At 39.1% G+C, this 5640-nt stretch overlaps 1 protein-coding gene and 2 non-coding genes across 4 annotated transcripts in view; 2 read left to right on the top strand and 1 right to left on the bottom strand.

Annotated features, from left to right (window-relative positions):
* Window positions 1–3293: 3293 nt before the first annotated feature.
* On the bottom strand, window positions 3294–3365 carry trnaw-cca (transfer RNA tryptophan (anticodon CCA)). Its single transcript has one exon. It is a non-coding gene; the product is annotated as a tRNA-Trp (tRNA).
* A 324-nt stretch (window positions 3366–3689) lies between these two features.
* On the top strand, window positions 3690–3761 carry trnaw-cca (transfer RNA tryptophan (anticodon CCA)). Its single transcript has one exon. It is a non-coding gene; the product is annotated as a tRNA-Trp (tRNA).
* A 1173-nt stretch (window positions 3762–4934) lies between these two features.
* nexmifb (neurite extension and migration factor b) overlaps window positions 4935–5640 on the top strand; it is a 68085-nt gene continuing 67379 nt past the window's right edge. For both annotated transcript variants that reach the window (XM_025062865.1, XM_025062864.1), the window contains exon 1: window positions 4935–5281. The gene's annotated coding sequence lies outside the window, so the exon portion shown is untranslated. The remainder of the gene's footprint in view (window positions 5282–5640) is intronic.

The raw sequence follows: 5640 nt of genomic DNA, 5'->3' as shown, positions 1-5640 counted from the left end.
TATATAAATATACCAAGTGTGTGTACATATTTGAAGCAGTGACGAGCAGCTAGAAAATCAGCTGCACACAGAGAGAGAGCGCGCTCCGCAGCATGTGTTTTGATGTCACTGTTGGTTCAGACTGGAAGTTCACGCAGCATGTGTTTTGAATGTCACTGTTGGTTCAGACTGGAAGTCCGCTGCACTGATATTGTTCCAAAAGTGTCAAATTTCCCAGATCATCAAGAATTCTGGGTAAACTCACATCATAATATGAATGTTTGTACTGGTGAACATGCACCACAGCTCCCCAGTGGATGTCGCACTCATGGAAATCTAACACACGGGCGGTGACTAATAAATCATGAATGGGTTTCACCACAGGAGGAAACTTAGACGTCTCCTCGGGGAACATTCCAGTCGTAGCATTTAGCCTCAGTATTTGGAGATTTTTTAAGTGTTTTTTTTAACAGTATGATGAGGAAATCCATGCTTCGTGACGAAGGTGAAATTTCCACGTTGATATAAAAATGCAGGTATTTTAGGTGCGTCCTCATTTTCTGAGGGCTGTTCTGACTGAGATGTTCGTGTCTGGTTGGAAATCTTGTATTGATGGAAAAAGCTCTGACTCAGTGGGAGACTCCTGTCGTCTTTAGGTTGACTGTGTAAAACATAAAGGTGAATAAATTCTGGTAAAAAACGGTGTGTAAGAAAATATTCTTTCATATTTTCATATTTTTCAGGTTTTGACACAGTTGGCTGTAGCCAATCCCACTGGTCCTCAGGCTGGACCACATGTAGATGTAGATATAAGACCTATATTCAATTCAGGGTGTCTATTGAACCTAACCCAAACCAATGTCAGTCACAGGGTGTAGGGGTGGTTGGTGCTCTTGCCTTACAGCAAGAACGTCACTGGTTTGATCCCTGTAGTTTTGGATTATCAACAGTTCCTGTGTAATTGCTCACTCTAAATTGACCATAGTGTGAATGTCAGTGTGAATGTCAGTGTGAATGGTTGTTGTCTCTACCAAACAGTATATGGACCGGATGATTTCTGTAATTGGTTCCACTTCCTGTACTTCAAGTATAAGGTTTCAGGTCAAGACCAACTGACTTGACAGAAAGTCGGCGTCCTCTGGCGATCTAAATCCCAGGAGACCCTTGAATTCTGAGTCCAAAGACGTTGCTCTGTGTGATATTAGAAGACAGTTGTACCAATCATACTAATGAGGACGCTCTGTATTTAATCTCTGTGATCATATTTAAACATAAACGGGATTTCTACCCGTGGGTCGGAAACGATCTGAGGAAGTCACGGGATGCTTGACAAGCTCGGACTTCTAACAGGTATGACATTTTTCTGGCATTTCATGAATTTAAGCAGGGATTTGACATTTGGAACACATGTTTACATGTTCAGTCCTCTACATCCATATCCTCCATTTGAGTCCAAACTCTCCTTCAAGAGGCGTCGGAGAATTGACAGCCAGCTCCTTTTCGCCTCATCTGAGAGCTGAAGTTAAGTTGCTTTCAAACGTTCCTTCAGTTTTAGGATTAAAAAAAAAAATGTTTCCAAGCTTCAGTCATTTTAACAAGTTTCCGTTCAGATTTGATTAAAAATGTGATGTTTGCTCTGCGTCTCATTTTTGGGGGCCTGAAAAACCAGATAAAATAAAACGTTTGTCTAGGAACAAGATAAAACTTGTCAATTTTTTATTTTTTTTTGCGCCTGAGAGACGTGTCTTCAGCAGCATTTAGTTTTTAAAGAAAAAAATTCAGTGTACAACAAGAACAACAACAATGAGGAAATATAATATATATAAATGTAGACATCACAGGGTAAATAACAATAACAAATACAAGCACAAATTAAGGCACTTTCCAGATGATGCTGATGCATGATGGGAGATGATGATGATGATGAAAAGGACCTGTATACATGTAAAAGCAGATTAATATAATATTTCTGTTAATGATAGGGTGTGTGGCAGGTAACCAGCAGGTGGATCAAATCATGGTGAATAACAGCACAAGGCCTATGGTTTGATGAAGATAATATTAACAGAACTGGTCATAGAACAAGTACAGTATGACAATAGTAGCATCGTAGCAAGTGTACAGCAGAGTTATATGAAATACCTTATGATCTCTGCATGCATGAAATAAATGACGTCTGTCTTGGAACTTTTTGACTGAGTATTTTAGTACAGTAATAAGGACGTGAATGAGTTGGATTGACCACAGTCAGCGTTCCTGTTTGTTTTTCCATCTGACTTGTATTCATAGAAACTGTAATCTATCACATCAGTCAAAACAAAAAACAATAAACTGCATTTCTGTCTACCCCCCTCAGCCTCTCCGACCCCCCACCCTCACTCCCCCCCAGTAGCCCATCTGGCATGTATGAAATTGAATAGATGAGCAGTTGCTAAAACAATTTACAGGCAGACAGATAAGATTGTTCCGATTCAGACCATTTTTCAGCTCCTGTCGAAAAACTTGATCCGTCTTCCACTGGATGCTGAGGATGATTTGTCACAGAGGCTGAGGATTTTTACCACAACAGTGGTCCTCTCTGGACATAATGACGGTGGATCCTCTTCAAGAAGCCCTGCAGCTCTTCAGATCCTCCTCGGGGAGCAGATGCATTAGGCCGCACTCCGTATGAGAGGCTTTTGGCAGGAATATAATTGAAACTGACAATGACAAAAACATCCAGATATCTCCACAGACCAGGGACCTGCTGTGCTGCGTGGCAGAGCCTCCGCCGCCTCCTGAGGAAGTCCCACGTTAAAGATGAAAGTAGACTTTGATAGTGCTCCACTTTGAAGAAAACCAATCAGTTGTCCAGGCAGATGAGATGATGTTAATGGAATCTTTTCATTCCTGTCTACGAGGAGATTAGGAGGACGTTCATTAGCGTCACCTGACGATGTTTGTCGGCTGCCCCGAACAGGTTGTTTAGCTTTGTATTATTAAAAAAAAAAAAAACTTGGTTCACTTCGATAACACTGGGGGAAAAAAGGAGAACTTTCTGTTCTTTTTCTTCTTCTTTACTGAGGAACAAGGTGTGCTGGAGGAGGAACAAAAGAGATAAACTACAGTTTTTATAAATGAATAAAGTTTGTTTTAGATTTTTATTTTACAAGCATTGAGTGTTGAAATATGAAATCATTGGATTCAGTATATATATATATACACATTTATATTAGTAACTGTGCATATGGCTATATATAGATATGTGTGTATATGTGGTTAAGTGGAGTCCTTTGTTTATATATATATCACAAAAAAAGGAATTTATAAAGAATTGACCCTGACGTGATTTGAACACGCAACCTTCTGATCTGGAGTCAGACGCGCTACCGTTGCGCCACAGAGTGAGATGGCGGGACTCAGCGGTAGGTATATATGTATATATATATACATATACATATATGGATGCATATATGTATGAAGTATATATGGACACATACATACATTGTTACATTACATATAGTATGTATGTATGTATGTAATATATAGTCTCACACACACATATATATATATATATATATACATATACATATATGGATGCATATATGTATGAAGTATATATGGACACATACATACATTGTTACATTACATATAGTATGTATGTATGTAATATATAGTCTCACACACACATATATATATACATATATACCTACAGCTGAGTCCTGCCATCTGACTCTGTGGCGCAACGGTAGCGCGTCTGACTCCAGATCAGAAGGTTGCGTGTTCAAATCACGTCAGGGTCAAATCTTTATCACCGAGGTCAAATGTCTGACGTTGAAGACTTCGTGAACACGTGCAGGACATTCAGATGCAATTTATATCTTTAGGCACTTTGGTGAAATGAAAACATTTTCCTGCAGTCTGCGTGTGTGTGTGTGTGTGTGTGTGTGTGTAAACAACAACATGTGTACCAGCTCTGTGTCAGAGCCACCGTGTCTGTCATTCTGAGTTAATATTCTTACTCTGATTCATTTCACAAATTAATTAACCTGTCAGTTTTGACAGCTCTAATGTGTATTAAAAAAATAGAACTGCGGGGGTGTAGTATATTCACTGCAGCTTTGTATCCATGAAATAATACTCTCTGCTCATATTTCCTCCGGTCAAGGAAGTATTGAACCAGTGATGGACCAGAGAAACCAAACCAGCGTTGGCTTCACGGCTATTTAAACCGAAGAAAGGACGGAGACGTCTGTTGTTCTGCCGTCCTGTGAATGACAGGTACGCTATTAGTGCTGTTGGGTGAGCGCCGTCTTCAGCAGGTGATAATAAAGCCGTTTCCTTGTTTACCGTGTGGCGTTGTGCAGGTGCAAACGAAGACGAGCAGACAAAGGAACTCTAATGACGTCCTTAATGTGGACGACAGCGGGAGAGTCGACGGAAACCGCCGTCTTCAAATGGAGCAGAAGGTTTGAAAGAACATACGTTGACGCGTGTGTGTGTGTGTGTGTGTGTGCAGATAAAAGAGTGACGTCGTCCCCCGTCTCCATTATAGATGTACATGTTAATGTCATGCCAACCAGAGGTTGCGCCTCCAGGTACAACCAACTCATTAGAACTTGGTCACCTGACCAAAAACTACAGTTAATATGGTTCTATGAAGGACTAACAAAACCATAAACAAAACCATCTTAATCTTATCTTAATCTTAATCATAATCCCAATCTTAATCTTAAATTCATGTCAACCTTAATTTTAAATGAATCTTAATCTCATATTATTTTATTTTTAAATTAATCTTAATATTAAATTCATGTCAATCTTAAATCTCATATTAATATTAATCTTGAATTAATTTTTAACCTTAATCTTGAATTAATCTTAATCTCATATTAATCTTAATCTTAAATTAATTTATATCTTAATCTTAAAGTGATCTTAAGCTCATATAATCTTATTTTATCTTTTAGCCTGGAAGACATTTAGGATGTTCATTCTAGTTGATTATTGTCATTGTTCTCTGTGAACTGACCTCAGGTCAGAGTCTGGCTGCTCTGAATGGTTGCGTTGTGTTGGTTGTGTGTCTCTGTGAGCCGCAGGGCGACAGGTGGAGACTCAAACAGTCTGAGAAAGAAAGAAAAAAACAGGTTCAGGTCCTGAACCGGAGAACCTGAAGCTGGTTCGCTGACAGAGAGGAGTGGGAGGAGCTAACGAGACACAGGTGGGGGAGGCTGGGTAATCACCGTGGAGGGAAACGCAGGAGGCAGAGAGACAGGTGGACCGAAGGGTTTGGACAGAGGACGCAGTGAGTGGAGGACACGAGGTGAGACAAAAGTTAAAGAAAATGACTTAATAACTGGAGGGTGAAGCTCCTCCCCCCTCTCTTACCCACTGACTCACCCTGTTTTCACTTCAAAAAAGAAAATCCTTCATGATTTTAGTTCAGTTTAAAAATGCTGCAGTCATTTAATGCTGTAGAAATTAAAATTAGGATGTGAATCCTAATATTGACCTTATTTATATACAGATTAGATGAAACTTTTAAAAAAAATTTATTTTATTTATTTTAATTTATATATTTTCTTTAAAAAAATGAGGTCACTGTAAACAGCTTAGTGCTGACAATGCTTTAACGTTTTTTCCCAATTAAGATAAAAAAATAAAATATTAACATCTAACAAA

This window comes from Cynoglossus semilaevis, chromosome 15, assembly GCF_000523025.1.
Source record: "Cynoglossus semilaevis isolate Cse_v1.0 chromosome 15, Cse_v1.0, whole genome shotgun sequence".
In the NCBI taxonomy this organism is placed as follows: Eukaryota; Metazoa; Chordata; class Actinopteri; order Pleuronectiformes; family Cynoglossidae; genus Cynoglossus; species Cynoglossus semilaevis.
The sequence above is the reverse complement of the archived record's forward strand: the minus strand, read 5'-3'. Positions and strand labels throughout refer to the sequence as shown.